The 17,336-nt window shown below is 41.3% G+C and overlaps 1 long non-coding RNA gene across 3 annotated transcripts in view; it reads right to left on the bottom strand.

Moving 5' to 3' along the window:
• The window catches only part of LOC106506610 (uncharacterized), a 421,075-nt gene that overhangs the window by 46,608 nt on the left and 357,131 nt on the right, over window positions 1–17,336 (bottom strand). The window contains exon 8 of one of the 3 annotated variants that reach the window (XR_014831925.1): window positions 5,693–7,031. The exons of 1 other annotated variant lie outside the window; for it this stretch is intronic. This is a non-coding gene — a long non-coding RNA (uncharacterized LOC106506610). Of the gene's footprint in view, window positions 1–5,692; window positions 7,032–17,336 lie in introns of those variants that run through there. One more of the 3 variants, XR_014831926.1, reaches the window with a different exon arrangement.

The following is a 17,336-nucleotide window of genomic DNA, read 5'->3' as shown; positions in this document are numbered from 1 at the left end:
TATCCAGCACGGAACCAATGTAACTTGAGAGGGTAGAGAAATTATTTTGGGGGGTGGATTGTGAAGTATGAACTCCTCAATTCCCCAAGGTCTGATTCTGCAGACTCCAGATGGAATTCAGAAAAATGTCATTTAAGGACTACTTTAGGAAAAGCTTCACAAGTGATTTTGAAATAAGTGAATATTGCCTTGGGCCTCTGTAAACGGCATTAAACTTGCTCTTACATCTCTTGGAGAAAAAGGAATGAAAATGGAAGATGAATGTTCTTTTTATTCTATTCATGCCAATTATCTGAAAACCTGAATTCAGAAATTGCCCCTGCAACCTTGTAATTTCAAGATTGAACTTCATCTACCAGAGCTGCTGAGCCTTTCAGCTCGTGAGGATTGTATGACCCAGACTCAGCCTGATGCTGACCAGAGCTTCGGTCCAAAACAAGAGCTCATTAAGCAAGATGGATGCAAACAGAGTATAAAATATATATAAATACATAAATATATCTGTATATTTATATATAACAATCTTATACAATCTTATAAATATAAATATATAAATATGTGTGTATATATGTATGTACTCAGCAGATTTTCCAAGGTAATAATATGCCCCAAACAAAGACCTAGAAAAACTGGGTTTTTATTATTAGCCTCTGAATATCTGGGGGAGAAAGGTGGTTTATTTTATTTAGTTATTTGGTTAGGTGGGACAATAGTCAGGCTGCAGGTATTTCTATTACAAATTCTCCAGGAGTTCCTATTATGGCTCAGTGGATTAAGAAACTGACATGGTATCCATGAGGATGTGGGTTCAATTCCTGGCCTTCCTCAGTGGGTTAAGCATCGGGGGTTGCCGTGAGCTGTGGTGTAGGTAGCAGATGTGTCAAGAATCTGGTTTTGCTCTGGCTGTGGTGTAGACATCAGCTGCAGCTCTGATTTGACCCCCAGCCTGGGAACTTCCATATGCTGTAGGTGTGACCATTGAAAAAAAAGGGAAAAAATTGAGAAGAACTCTCCAGAATTCCTCCAGATGTAGAACCAGAAGTAGACTCTGAGACAAAGATTTAAATGTGAATTGTTAGGGAGGTGATTTTAGGAAACACTGGTGGAGGAGTCGGGGAGCAGTGAGAGGGGTGATGAAAGGAAGCCAGTAAGGATGTTCATCAAGCAGGTCATCCTCATGGACAGCCTGGGCTCGTTCCCAATCGGGGATTCTGGGAAACAGTGTAGAACATGCTAAGGGCTGACCTCCTCAAGGACAGTGGGAGCTGGAAGATTGAACACTACCCCCCATCAGTCACTGAGTGAAGGCTGCTCAGGGGAGCAGCCATTCCCTGGTACTGCCAGCCTGCCCCCTGCCTGGGCAAGTCAGATGTCAGGGGCCAGAGCAAGTCCTCAGGTGGAGGTGCAGGCTCTGGCAGCTGAGATTCAGGCAAACATGCACTGAAAGCATCCGATAGAGCAATTTGGAAAAATTATGTTTTTGAAGCCAGCTGCTCATTCTAATATAAAAGACAATGGGGAAAAAAAGACTTGCCAGGCAAGAGCAAGCCTTGTTATATTTAGTGTGTCTCTTCTGGGAATACACCAAGCGAGGTTAAAGGGCAGGGAATTGGCTAGTTTTCCCAATTACCAATCCATGGGTGAGATTAAGTTATCACAGCGATGCATTGGGTCTATGGTACCGGTTCACTTAGATTTCAACTTGAGAGTCCTGCTGTAACTGGTAAAATGTGAAACGGTCCTTATCCTGCAGAAGTAGAGAATGCCCTCAGGGGAAATTTTAAAAGCACCCCTTGCTTGCATGCCCTAGCTCTGTCGAAGGTACAGGTTTCACAGTACAATATAGGTAACTGAGTGTCATCAGGAATAGACTGAAAGTAAGCAGAGATCCTAAAACAGAATGACCCATGGAAAAACGCTGTTCACTTGGAGTTAGTCATTTGTTTCTATATGTAAATGGTTTTGTATGCTTACTATTAAGTTGCTCAGTTCCAAAAAAAAAAGAATGTTATGTTATGAATTTCTCATTTTAAACATGAAGAAGGAAAATTATTTTCTATTAATTGAGAAAGTTTCTCTCCACCTCTACAAAGTGCATAATGACTGAATATGTAAAGAGTGCCACAATGAAGGAACACCCATTTTTTAGCCCTTCAGGAGAAATCTCACATAACTTCATATAGCCCTCTAGGAAAGGACCAAATTTGGTTGCCAAAGAAAGTGAATATGAACCTAGTGTTATTTTAAATATGCTCAGTACCTTTCCCCCAAATGTTGGACTGTCCACAGCTGCACAAACTAAAGCTTTGCAAAGAATTAAAACCACCTCCTTGTTCATGAAGGTTGAACAATTACAGTGCTGTGGACACGATACCCTGAAGCTGTATGAATGAATCATGGAGGGAATTTTTTTTTTATTTTTGCACAGGAGATTTGCAAACTCATCAGATGGAGACAGTGTACAAAAGAAGCAGGCAGATTTAGATTTCATTCTGCCTCTGGTCAGTTTTGAAACTCAGAAGGCTTCCCCTTGTGTGCTCTGTGGATCCCAGCAAGCTACGTTTGACACATACTGACACACACACAAGGTATGATTGTTTAATTGTGTTTTTAAATTCAATTTATTCCCCACTTCCACTTTTTGCCCTCCAGTGATATTTGCAAATTATAGGAGGATTTCCTGGCTACAGTTGTTCCTGGGAATGCTTTCCAAAGTAACTTAGCTTAAAGGTACCAGCTCAGCATCAGGACAATTCATATCAAAGATATCCTCAATGGAGTGGCAATTTCTCAGTTTTCTTATGTTGTGGTCTTTGTTACACACAAGGAACTCTTTGCTGTCATTGCAAACTATTGTCAAGAACATCTTTTCTAAGAGGAAAAAAGAGCCGATTACCACCATCGTAACTTGAATATGGGTATAATTTTGCAACTTGGATTTATTCTGTTGATTTGGGTGCTTTCAGTATTGTTTTGCTGTTGTGACTGAAAAGCCAAAAATTTCAGCTCTGAAATCCACCCTCCCGCACCGGCTATTGAAATCTTTATCCCTCTTAAATGATAAAGCCATGTTAAAAGTGTCCAAATTAACAGAATGAGATGGAAAGCTAAGTGGGGATAAAATGAGTTGAGAACGATGCTGATTAACAGCTAGTATAGAAGAAAATATGCAATTACAGTATACCCTCTGCACTGAAGTTACCTTCTTTCAAATGTGTCCCTTGGGCCACAGAAGTGGAGGACAATGAAGAAATACAGAGAGGAACAAGAAAGGGGGCAGAGGGAGTGTAAAGAGTTAAGACAAGAAAGACAGGCATCATTGGAGTGTTCCTAGTCATAGAGATGCAATAACTCTGATCTTCGTTCCCTCATCTATGAAACGGTGATGTTGATGAGAATAGCTCTAGGGATTCAAATCATTCTAAAGCATTTCAGTTCTTCTTTTTTTTTTTTTTTTTTACAGTTAGCACCTGATTCTAGCTGCCAGCCAATAAAACATCTTCATTTCTTAGGAGAAAATTGTTTCATTATAAAATGGCTTGTGGGAACAAATTGTCTTCCAGCTTTTTTGCGTTTTTTACACACACAGAACAAATGATCAGGCCATTCAAGCTTCTAAAGTATTTGAGCAAAATCACCAGGTGGCAGAAATCAGCTCCAGAGCAGCCTGGTCACTGGAGAGCACTTTGTATGAGGAGCTGTATATGCATGGACCCTGATGCCAGCCAACCATTTCCCTGAGCTCAGAAGTGCAGGCATCAACAGGTAATCAATCTCCAGGTCAAATATGCTAGACTTCTCATAGCTGCATGGATGAGTGTTGTCTTGGGGAGCAGCTGTGTCCCCATGGAAATAACAGATACTAGCCACCAGTCAGGTCTTTCAGTTCCAGAACAGATGTCAGCACAGTGGTAGAGTCATCTTTGTGTTTTGCTTCCCTCTTCCAAGTATGACTGAGGCACTGGTGCCTCTCACTCTGCTGTGGACCATGAGGCAACATGATGCTTCCAGCCACTCTCATTTGGAGGAGGCAGAATCCACTTTGGAGCAATAATGATCTATGTCAGGGGGTGTTCATCACACATGTTCCTGGAAGATCTGGCCTAGAGGCTGGCTACCCCTCAGCTCCTTGACCCTACATGAGTACCTAAGCAAGAAGTTCCACCCTGTTTTCTCTCCCCAGAGCACCTGCCTGTCATAGGAATACGAGAGGTCCTGCGTAGCCATAGAGGTGGTCTTGAATCAGCTCATTGAGTTACTTCAGCTAAGTGGCCTGAGGCGACCTCTGAAGTTTGGATGTAGAATCACTACTTGTCTAGGGGCTTCTGAGTTCAGTAAACTAAGAATAGAGTAGTCCTTTTGGCAGTGAGTCACTTGGACCCCAATCTAAGTTTGAAAACAAAGGGAGTAAATTTTCTTTATGTTCAAAACATTCCACCACATTAGTTAACTACTCAGAGTCGTTTTTCCAATGTGGCAATCAGGAGTCCAGGACAAGCCATGTACGGTAAGCGGACCACTTGGCAAACTCTCATATGCAGAGTTCATCCTCAGAACTGACACCCAAGTCAAGACTCAGAGCATCGCCAACTGGCACCTTAAAAATTGCTTGTGATGGTTTCTAGTCATTACCATAGCCCAGGCCCCCTAGAGCAACCACTGTCCTGACTTCCAACACTCTGGATCCATTTTGCTGGCCTTTGAACTTTATGCACATGGGATCATATATTATATATGTTTGTGACTGGTGTTTCTGCTCAACGTAACGTTTGGTAATTCACTGATGTTGCTGTGTGTAGTTGGAGTTCATTGTCTCATCGCTACATGATTTTCCATTGTGTAAAGATACCATAATTCATCCATGAAACTATTGGAGGGCATCAGGGGAGTCTCAGGATTTTGGCTATTATGAATAATGTTTTTATGAACCTTCTTTTTAAAAAGAAATTTTCAATTAGAGTTGATTTACAATGTTGTGTCAATTTCTGCTGTATAGCAAAGTGACCCAGTCTCATATATATATATATTCTTTTTCTCATAATATTTTCTATCATGTTCTATCCCAGGAGATTGGATATAGTGCTATACAGGAGGACTACCTTGCTTATCCATCCTAAAGGTAATAGTTTGTAATCTACTAACCCCAAACTCGCAGTCCTTTCCGCTCCCCGCCTCCTCACCCATGGCAACCACAGGTCGTTCTCCATATCTGTGCGTCTGTTTCTGTTCTGTAGATAGGTTCATTTGTGCCACAATTTAGAGTCCACATAAAGTGATATCATATGATATTTGTCTTTCTCTTTCTGACTTACTTCACTTACTATGAGATTCTCTAGCTACATCTGTGTTACTGCAATACAAACATTCTCGTGTGGTGTGCATATGTATGTATTTCAGGGGAGGTATTTATTCCCAGTGGTAAAATGTCTAGTTCCTAGGTAAGACATATGTTTAGCTGTAGCAAACATTCCCCAGACAATTTTCAAAGTGTTTGTACCAATTTACACTTCATGAACTGTGTCTAAGAGTTCTGATTGCTCAACATCTTCATCAAGACTTCTCATTATTTGTCTTTTTAACTTTATCTTAGTATGTCATCTAGCTATGTACTTTATATAGGTACAATATATATAGATTCAACAAACATAGGCAAAACGATCAAAACAGAGTAAAATCACTTAAGCAACATGTAGAATTCATTCATTTACTTATTCACTCATTTAATAAGTACAGATATTCAAGGGAGGTTTTACAAAGGATGAATGAGTAGGAAATGGAAATTTTAAGAAAAAGATTGAAAGAAGAGATTTTCATGCAGATATAATTACATTTTTCCTGAATACTCAGTTTCTATGTTCTCCTCGGATGGATGCAAAGTATCTCCCAAACCTCTAGGGCTAGGATGATTTCACTATTTTATTTCTCAACAATAACACAACAACAATGGCAAGAATGGTTCAAGTCACTGAGCTCACTGATTTTCACATTAGCATTTTTTGACCTGATTCTAACAACTGTGAGATAAAAGTAGAGTTTATTCTCTGAGTGCATAATTGAGGGGAAGTCCAGAGAAAATAATGAACTTGCCTGGCTGATCAGAACCAAGCATGTGGATGCACTGGATCTGGTATTTGAACCAAGGACTTCAGATTCCTCAGCCTCATAATGCTTCTTTTTACCATTAACATAGCTCTGTTAGACATTTTACACTATAGAGATTCTTTGTACAATAACTTTCTTAGTTTCATTTTGTTCAGTCATTGTTTTAGAGACCAGATCAAGTTATATTGTTCCCATTTCATAAATGAAGAAAGATAAGCCCTGGAGGAAATTTAAGAATGTTCTTTTTTTTCTAATGAGTTGATCAGTGGGAAAAATTCAGGGGAACACTAACAGATTGATTAATTTATTTTTTTTTAATTATTATTTTCCCAATACAATTTTTTTCCTACTATAGAGCATGGTCGCCCAGTTACACATAACACGTACACATTAACTTCTTAAATTCTGTCTACTGAAATACAAATGCTCAGGACATAGGGAGCAGAGGCAGCCATATATACCAAGAGCAAATGATAATCACTGCCACAATCTTAGAAGTTCACTTCTCTACTTTTGTTTGGACTCCTAATTTCTCCAACATAGCTAAAGAAGAGAAGTTCCTATAGTGATGTGTTATAGGCTTTCGAGATTCAGATATGAAACAATTCCATACATGGAATTCTAGGTGCTTCTCTGATTTATATTAAGCAAATAAATCTTTATGGTTGTCCCAGGGCCTTTTCTGGTCTACATTCCTTACTAGATAAAAATTTAACTGCACCACGTCAATGAATGGCTGCTTAATGATTCCAGGCTTCTGGAACACAGGACCAAAACAAACAAACAACAAAAACCAGATCATCAACTTTGATATCACAACATTGTCAATGATTTAAAATGGGATTGAGGGCTTTCTTGTTTCCTCTGAATTTTGTCACTTTGGAGTAAGGTGGGTAACAGAGTTTATGGAATATATCCGGTGAGTCTTTCTGTAGAAATAAAAAGGAGACAAAAACTTCTTTGTGTTCTGCTTTCAAGACCAAATAACTAAAAAGATTTATTTTGTTGTTGTTAATCCTTCCAACTGTGCTGGAAGTCCCAAGTTGAGTCAGCCCAAGAAAATCAAACTGGTTTATCTAACATTTCAGAGTCAAAGTTAGAATCAGCATCCTGCCAAGCAGACCTGTCTAGTCAGAGGTGTCTGCATTAATATACATTCTTCATGTGGTTTGGGCCACCTCAGTGGCTAAACCAGAACTTTTTAAAAAAAATATTCTTTATTAAAGTATAGTTGATTTACAATGTTTCTTCAATTCCTATTGTACAGCAAGTAGCCCAGTCATACACATTTCCCTGTGCTGTACAGTAGGACTCCATTGCCCATCTACTCCAAATGTAACAGTGCATCCACCAACCCCAAACTCCCAGGTCATTCCACTCCTGCCCTCTTCCCCCTGGCAACCACAAGTCTGCTCTCCTTCACTGTGATCTGTTCCTCAAACCACTCCTTTGTATTGGCAAGGTACTGACACCTGCCAGACCAGATCATAATATCCACTGGACAGTTAAAGAAAGACTATATCAAGAAAGTATGTCAGAGCTATAAATTCTGGTTAATTCATTGTGTAACTTAAATGTATTGCTCAAACCTCTGTCAAAAGTGGAAAAATGTTTGGTGGTCTCATCTGAGTCCTAGGCTACTTGACTGGAAATCAGATGAAAAGAAGGCAATTTAAAAAATTTTCCCAGGTTGAAATTGAATACGTATGTGTAAAAGAATTCTTTATAGACAGGATACTTTTCCTATAGGTTGACCCACTCATGTACATCTATTATAGGCCCCACCTGGCAATGGATAAGACTTGGTAGATAGATATCCTGTTTCTTCACCCCTTGGGTAGAACAATTCTGAGCTGGGCTCTGCAGATTCTCCCAGAGGTTCCTGGTGGCCATATATCTCTAAAGCAATGCTAATTCAATGTTAGACTATATGACAGGAGTTTAAGTGTAAAGGAAAAGGGGATAAACTAAGCTGAAGGTGATAGATACACTTCACTTTGGAAAGGAAGTGGGATATTTTGCTGGACTCTGAGGGATACAGGTGGGCCTTTTCAGCTGGATGTGAGCAGTGAGAGATGTTAGGGTTACTGACCTAGGTTCTTGGATTTCTAATCAATAGAATTTGAAAGGGCCTAGATGAAAACTTCAGGCAAAGCTTTAATGGGACTCAGGCTGGAGCACAAGGGAGTAAGAACAAGCAGCCGATGTCCTTGTTTGTTCCCTGATGGGAGCGAGCTGGTCTCTTAAGTAGGTTGAGGATGGAGGTGGATCCATGGGTCAGGCTTGAGGGGTGGCTTAGGAGCTCTGCTCACCTCCTCGGTGCTGTTGTGTGCAGGGATCATGCCAGGTACCCTGCTTTTGCTGCTGGTGCCTCAGAAGTGGCAGATGGGTTTTGGCCTTTTTGTATCTTATTCATGTTTTGCCCCAGCTGCAAAAGCATGCATGCCTGCAGTTATTTTTAGTCCTTTATGGTTTCTTTGTATTCTGTTGCTCAGGGAGGTACAACCTCTACAGTAAGAGTCCCAGGGCCCAGGGCCCAGCCTGTCTCTTTAGGAGTCAGGAAAATAGCATGGTGTGTTTATGGAATGAAAGGGAGAATGATTGTTTCAGGAACATAAAGTTGGCTAGGCACCTCTTGGCAAGTAACAGATGCCACCATAAAGTGCCTTCTTTTAGTTCCTGTGTGGTCAAAGTTTTAGTGTTTAGTTTAGGTTTTTTTTTTTTTTGTCTTTTGTCCTTTTAGGGCCGCACCCACAGCATATGGAGGTTCCCAGGCTGGGGGTCTAATAGGAGCTGTAGCTGCTGACCTACGCCACAGCAATGCCAGATGCAAGCCATGTCTGTGACCTACACCACGGCTCACAGCAACACCGGATCTTTAACCCACTGAGAGAGGCCAGAGATTGAACCCGCAACCTTATGGTTCCTAGTCAGATTCATTTCCACTGTGCCATGATGGGAACTCCAGGTTTTATAATTTAGAAAGAAATGCTATCCCCTATCATAAATCTCTAGGAATCACTATGTTGCAGGTGGGTGCTACTGGTGTCCTCACCCTGATCTCTGTTACTGGGTGGTGTCTCCATGTCCTAGTTCCTACTGGCTACAAAGGTTCCCAGCTGCCATCTTCCCTGAAGATGAGCCCTTGACTGAACAGGAGCCTCCTTGCCTAGGAGATGGTGCCTGTTCAGCCAAGGACTCATCTTCAAGGAGCCTCCTTGCCTGACAGGAAGGACAAGGAGGAATGAAGTGCTGGGCCCCAAGCTTCTAGGTGGTGCACCCCATATTTCAGAACTCCCATGGGATCAGGCAAAATGACATACCCACTTGACATCTTGCACTGCCCGACCCTGCTTCTCTCCCCTTCCCTTCTCATGAAAGCACAGCCTCAGTAATCATATTCCCTCAAACTCCTGTCCCAGGCTCTGCTTTCAGAGAACTTGACCCAAGACCCCATGTGAATGAAGGGTGTAAGCCTTCTTCATAAGCCCAGAGGGAAAGGCATTGCAGCCCTCGCAGTCCTTCTCCGACATCTACTGATCGTCTGTGGAAGATGAATAAGGGCTTTCCACCTTCCTGAAAGCCACACACTTAGTCACCCACAGCTTTTCTCACGATCTGCTACTGATCTAACACACGCACTGCCTACATTGGCTCCTTAAGGGCCAGCAGGCCACCGACTGAGAAGGTGGACGTGACCTCTGGCAGAAACACTTCTCCAATAATAGTAGCACAAAGACATCGGAACTGCCCTTTGGGCCAAACCACCCCACCCATATACAGTGGAAATAATGAGCAGGTGACTTTCTAAGAGGCCTAAAAATGGATCTGCAGGAAGGCTTGGGAAGAAAAGAACCATAAATTTTTTTATATACCAAATCTCAGGATCAATTTAAGGGATTGATGTGTGGGAAGCTCTTGTTCCAGGTCCTAAGTGCCTTGTCTGAACCCTCTGTTAATCTAAAAACAAAGCAAAACAAAGCATGGTCCTCCCGTGCCTAATGCTCCCCAGATGACTTGAAATGAATACAGAGAGACTATTAACAGAACATGTTTTTCCTTCTTTCCTGTTTTTGTTTTTTTCTTTTAAAGGGGCATTCTTTAAACCCATTGTGACATTCTAGTGCCTGTTGCTACTATGTGGGGTCTCTCTCTCTCTTTTACTATGTGTTCATTGAGCAAAAAGTACTTCAACATTAGCCTCAGTAGGCTCAAGCAGGAAGTTTATCTGTAACTCAGATATACACACAACCTTCCTTAATGCATTTCTAATTCAAGAAGCAATGGTTTGGCCATGTGAGGGCAAGGGTATATTCAGGATCCCAGCACCCAGCAATTGACCAGTTACACATGAAGCACTCAGCAGTGTGCTGTATAGTATCACCCAACAATTCCGCTCTTAGGAATACACCTGGAAGAAAGGTAAATATATGTTATCAAGAGACCTATGTCCTAGTGTTCAGAGCAACTTTTTTTTTTTTTTTGTAAAAGCCGCAAACTGGAAACTACCCAAATGCTAATCAATCTTAAACTGTGATATTTACATGTAACAGTTTACAGAACCAAGAATGAACAACCTCCACAAATAAATTACCATTTGCTTGTTTTTTCTGTTTTTTTTTGGGGGGGTGGGATGGAAGTTCCCTGGGTTAGGGGTCAAATTGGAGCTATAGCCATTGGCCTATGCCACAGCCACAGCCACAGCAACGCGGGATCTGAGCTGTGTCTGCCGTGTCTGCGAACTACACCACAGCTCACTGCAATGCCCGATCCTTAACCCACTGAGTGAGGCCAGGGATCAAACCCACAAACTCGTGGTTACTAGTTGGATTCATTTCTGCTGCACCACAGTGGGAACTCCCTATATTACCATTTGAATGAATTTTAGAATGTAAGGGTGATTGAAAGAAGACAGATATAAAGAAGCATACACAAAAGCATAAACAAAAACTAATCTGTAGTGTTACACGGCAGGGTAGTAGTCTCCCTTTGAGGGGTTGGGAGCTAGTGATGGGCAGGGAGCATAGCCGGTGGCAGATGGATATCAGTGATGTTCTTTTGATTAATTCAGGGGCCACTTACATAGTTGTATTCACTTTAGAAAAAGTCATCAAACTATAGGTACAAGTTTTGCACCTCTTTCTATGTTATTCTTCAAAAAAAGTTTTTTGAAGATTGTTTGCCCAGATGATCTAAATGCTCCATGATCTGGGATCACTGAGATTTATCATCTATAAATGTCAGTAGTAAAATGGTGAGTGGCTAAACTAAATATGAGATGGTTATAAGACTTTGTGTTTCTGTACATGGGAAAGCACTGGTGAAACAATACAAATTATCTTGTTTCAAAATTAGGGGAAATAAAAGAGCTTTTTTGTGTTTGTTTCAGAGAGAACATTAACTTGATAGGTGTTTTTAGCATTATGAAGAAATTCTAAAAAAAAATGATAGAATTTTAAGTTAGGAAGGACTTGGAGAACAATTAATACAGCCTACACATTTTACAGATAAGAAAACTGACCTCCAGAGGTTAAATGAGAAGCCCAAGGTCACATGTGCGGTTAGCAGCAGCCCTGGGAGGAGGTCCAAGGTCCAAGGTTCTTTTTTTCTAGACCACACAGCCTCCTTGTTTTCCAGACCTTCTGAGAGAGTTCATGAATACATTTTAAAATGTCTGTTCACAATTTTTAAAACTCAACTCATTTACCCCCTAATGGTGCCAAACTTTGGATGTGAACTGGCTCAACTTCCTCCACTCCAATGTGTCAATAATCCACAAGTCAGTAGACTGCTGGTGTCTCTGCCTCAACCTAATGGTTGATTTTAATTAACTCATGGTTTCTGTGCTCCCTAAAACCCCGAACAGGATTAAAATCAAGACGTATTCTCAGCAACCAAGACAAGGCCCTGAGGGTCATTTTTGCAAAAGCAATAACATTTGCACATCTCTTAAGGGAATCACAGAGTCCTAGGGCTAAATAGCTCCTAATTCTCTGAAGTTTACTGCTGAGATCCCCAGCCCTGACTTCTTTGGAGTTTGTGCTCTTTAGAGGGTTTTAAGTACTGTGATGCTATGGCTCCACCCAGACCTCCCAAGTTGGGTTCTCTAGGAACAGGGTCTGGGCATCTGGAGGCTTTTAAGTCCCCGGGTGATTCTGGTGCAACTGAGGTTGGAAAAGGCATCCTTTGCTCCTCTAGGACACAGCCCTCACCATCCTCTCTGTGATCATTCAGATCGGGGAAGAGTCACCAAATAAAGCAGTAACTGGTAAAGGGTTGTCTCAGCTACACCAAGCTTGAGTGCCCCACTCACTGCTGAAGGTCCATTGATGACATTCCACAGTTGGGTATATTTCCCCTTGGATTGGCTGTAACCAGCCAATAGACAATTTTCCATGTATGGGGCTGTATATTTCTTAAAGAACCACTAACTGTGTTCTTTGCTGGGGTCACAAAACCATTGGTAAAGATCACACACAAACTATAAGGAAAGAATAATCAAAGCAGGATACTGAAGGGGCAAAGAAGAGACTCAGCCAGGGCTCTGAGTCCAAAATCAGAGGATCCTGGGGGAGGTCAAGAAAGGCTTCATGGATGAAATAAAATTGGACTGTCAAACTGAAATGCATCATATTTGAGTTTTTGTTGCAAAGTAGAGACACTTCTGATGCAAATTTTTTTTTGTCCTATTAAAAAATGGCCACACTTGAAGCATATGGAAGTATCAGGGCTAGGGGGTGAATCAGAGCTGCAGCTGCAGGAGTACACTACAGCCACAGCAATGTCAGATCTGACCCACATCTGCGACCTTGTGGATCAAACCCACACTCTCATGGACACAATGGGAACTCCTCTGCATGTTACTGACCACACTGCTGTAGAATACTTTAAATCCTATTAACTAGACCCTAACAGATATACAGTACAAATAGCACCAATAATTAACTAATTACTGATCCTCCTTAATTAGTTCATTAACTAATGAATTCCTATGTCTCGTATGCACTATGCAGTAGTTTTAAGTATAACAGATATTTTTAATGACCCTGATCCTGACAGTTTATATCTAGCAGAGCGATGGAGAAATAAATGGACACTATAATGTGAGACGAAGATAAAATTCAAAGACAAGGCCTGTGGACATGGAGGGGAGAGCTTCTGCCCCAGCAGGACTTGGTTATGTGAAGAAATTCTTGAGGTAAGTCTCAAAAGATACACAGGAAAAGAAGAAACAAGGAAAAGAGTCTCCCTAGGCCAAGACCCTAAAGCACATGATGAGAAAAATGTTGCTGAGTTGACACAATGTCAGAAAGTTCAGTATGAGAGGAACCCAGAGCTCATGAATCTAGGAAACTCCCATCTCCTTAGCCACAACTTCCCATCTCTCATCTACCTTGGACACATATGTGTCTTACAAGTTCCTAGAAGACAAGAGACATTTCTACCTGGTTTGCAAATATATCCCACGCCCTATCACTTTGTGGTAGGTTCTCAACACATACCTCTGAATGAAAGACTTTTTTTTTTTCCCCCAGTTCTATCCTATTGTATTTGAGAAAACTGAAGTCCCAGAAGATACAGTGGACAGTCCAAAATCACAGACCATTTAGTAGCTGATCCAGATATTAAAACAAAATCTTGGGAGCCACTGCTATGTCTAACTCTGCCACAACAGCCCACCTCCGAGTCCTGAATTACAGGACTCTCGCCAACTTTCTGAGAATATATCCAAAGAAAGTGGTGAATGGAAAATTATTTGAATCTTGATTTCCTAAAGTAGGTGTTGGCTGCTGACTTTATGAATTTACATCAGAGAATGTGTCTGAACCAATGCTTCTGTGATTCAGGAACATTATAGTAACTAAACCCATCTTTAAAAGTAGGCCACTGACATTTGCATGCAAATAAGTGAGGGTTTCATAAAATTTTAAAGTTTTTATAAGCATAATTAAATAAGCAATTTAATCAGATTGTAACGGGGGAAAAAATGGATCCCGTTACACCCTTAGAGTGGTGGATTATTGCAACATTGAGTTCTAAGGACTGTATCTAAGAGAGAAGATTAAAGGAATTCAAGTCCATGCATAAGCATCATCCCAGAAGAATCAGTAAGATGCTATCAACCTTCAAACACTATCACCCAGACATTCATGGTATATTTCTCTCTGATTCATGGAGGCATAGAAACAATAATTTTTTTTTTTTTTTTTTTTTGCTTTTTAGGGTGACACCCACTGCATATGAAGTTCCCAGTCTAAGTGTTGAATCAAAGCTGTAGCTGCCAGAATATGCCACAGCCACCACAACTCATGGCAATGCCAGATCCTTAACCCACTGAGCGAGGTCAGGGATCGAACCCACATCCTCATAAATACTAGTGAGATTCATTTCCTCTGCACCGTAAAGGGAACGCTCAGAAAAAATACCTTTTAAAGCAGGAGCTATCCACCAAAGAGGAAAGCCAACAGAACAATCTTCAATTGGTGTTTAAAATTCTCCATGTTGAAGTTTGTTTCCTTTTTCTTATCAGTTCTGAATCTGGTAGAGCTCTGTTGTTGATAGCTACACCCCAGACCACACCCCCCATATTTTTATTTGAAGTGGTTTATAACAATATTATCCATCACCATTGTCCAGCTGGCTCCACCACCGTGGCTACACCCTGGTTACTCGAAATCTAACTGCATTCACGTGCCCAGGCATGGAGCAAGCACTGGCCACCTCTCTGTCTCTGATCTTGGATTAGTACTACAGAGGAGGACTTTCAAAGAGCCCTTCAGGGGAGAGGCACGAACAAACTCCTACAATCCATGAATGAATGAAGGAGAATGAAAGGGCTTATCAGAGGAGCAAACTAGAAATCTCCATGCATAGGGGTGATTAAGGGTGATGAGCAGTGAAGATTTGAGGAAGAGGAGTCCTTATTTTGCTGGTCTTTGACTATTTCATAGGATTTCAAGTAGGGTACCTCAAATGCTCTACAAACATGTTTAGATTTTTTTTTCTATAATCTGGAGGGAGCTATTAATGATAAATAAGTGGGATTGTTTGAGGGAACAGTTCTGGCTGTAGGAACAATTGTAGGAGAAGTCAGGATGCAAAGCAGAGGGAAAAATTAAGAGATCCTGTAGGAAACCTACAGTCTTGCTATTCACAGCAGTGCCTCTGTCACTGGGGAGTTTGTTAACAATACAGAGTTTCAGACTCCATCTCAGACCTACTAACCTAGCATCTCTCATTTTAGTGAGATGCCCTCATGTGAAAAGCACTGAAAATAATGCATATCCTCTGCTGGGCAAGGCTGGATCCCAAAGAGTTGGGACTGGCTCAAAGCCTTGATTGGGGAGCAAAGGAAATCTGAAATTAATATATGGGTCAAGGATGGACTCTGGAAGTGGAGGCTAATTTAAAGATTCAAGGCCTCCATGTGTAGGGAGAATATCAAAAATCACTTGAGATGAAAGGGCCACAAAAGTGAGTGGGCAAGACCAGATTATGCCTGGAATTAGGATGTCTGGAGAGGCTCCAAAAGGCAACTCGTGGGGAAAAGAACTTTCAACGGAAGAGCTGCCTGGAAGGCCATGAGTAAGGGGTCACTGCAGGGAGGGGTGGGGGTTAGGGGTTCTTGTAGGCACAGCGTGCCAGGCAGTTCTGATTTGGGGACCAGAGAGAAGGTAATTTCAGAGTCATGATGAGAGATGACCTGTAAGTTTGAGTGACAGGTTTTTGTTTTTTGGTCTTTTTAGGGCTATACCTGTGGCATATGGAGGTTCCTAGGTTAAGGGTTGAATTAGAGCTGTAGCCACTAGCCTATGCCACAGCCACAGCCACAGCAACGTAGGATCCGAGCCACATCTGTGACCTATACCACAGCTCATGGCAATGCCAGATCCTTAACTCACTGAGCGAGGCCAGGGATCGAACCTGCATTCTCATCGATATTAGTCAGATACGTTTCCACTGAGCCATATGGGAACTCCCGAGTGTTAACATGTTTTATGTCTAGAGTGAGAGAGAGTTGCTGAAGGTGATACTTATATTTCCAATCTGCTGGATTTCAGGAAGATGATATCACATGCCTGGGATGTAGACAATCTTAATGAACAAACCTCTGGAATAGTCTGTGAATTTGCATCAGGTAACTTTATGTGGGAGCCTTTAAGAATGAGTTAAAATACCTTGGAAGTCCCATAATGGCTTAGCGGAAACCAATCTAACTAGCATCCATGAGGACACAGGTTTGATCCCTGGCCTCACTTAGTGGGTTAAGAATCCAGTGTTGCCATGAGCTGTGGTGTAGGTCACAGACCTGGCTGTTGGATCTGGAGTTGCTGTGACTGTGGTGTAGGCCAGTGGCTACAGCTCCAATTCAACCCCTGGCCTGGGAACCTCCATATGCTGCAGGTGTGGCCCTAAAAAGACAAAGAAAAAAAAAGGAATGAGTGAAAATATATAATATTGAGCCCTTTCTGATACAAAAAAAAAAAAATGGTTTTCAGTGCTTAAAATGCTCACTATGAATCTCATAACAACCCCATAAAGTAGGCTCTGTTATTAATCCCATTTTACAGAGGAGGAGGAAACTGAGGGGTGTAAAGGTCATTTAACTTGCCCAGGGCAAAACTCAGTGTCAAGGCCAAAATTTGAAGCTGGTTCATGATGTTACAGCTCAAAATCATCATCACTAAAATCATCACTATGCTGGGTTATACTCCCTCCCTCCCTACACTCCTTTATCCTGTGGTCTAACCTGTAGGACATTTCCAAGTTCAAATAAGTATCCAATTTTTACTTATGATGGCAAAAAAAAAAAAAAAGTGTTAGACAAGATTTTTTTAGTTCTCTAAATTCCAGGGATTATTTTTATGAGTTGAAAAGCATTAACGGGAAATATCTCTTAGAAATAACAAGACAGTTGTACAAATTGAGAGAATCAATTCTTGAGGATGTGGGTTAATTAGTAACAGTGTTTGCAGGGGCAGTGGACAGCCCACAAAATTGTACTCTGATCAGTCAGGTCCATAATTGATCCTTTCCTACCCTCTAATCTAGATCCCAGGTATTTTCAACAGTAGTCTGTATGAAAAAGGGAAAAGGCAGGGGGGTGAAGAAATAAAGGCCAGGATAATAAAAATATTGGGTAATGAGGAGACATGGACCAGCCTTCCTGAGTTCAAATCCATCTTCCTTCTCCCTACGTTCTAGCCATATATCCTTGAGCAAGTCACTGTCTG

This window comes from Sus scrofa, chromosome 17 (assembly GCF_054392235.1).
Source record: "Sus scrofa isolate SSC_HxYL_T2T_F1_AM1 chromosome 17, Sscrofa_HxYL_maternal_Yorkshire_Landrace_v2.0, whole genome shotgun sequence".
NCBI lineage: Eukaryota > Metazoa > Chordata > Mammalia > Artiodactyla > Suidae > Sus > Sus scrofa.
This window is presented reverse-complemented; position numbering and strand designations above follow the sequence as displayed.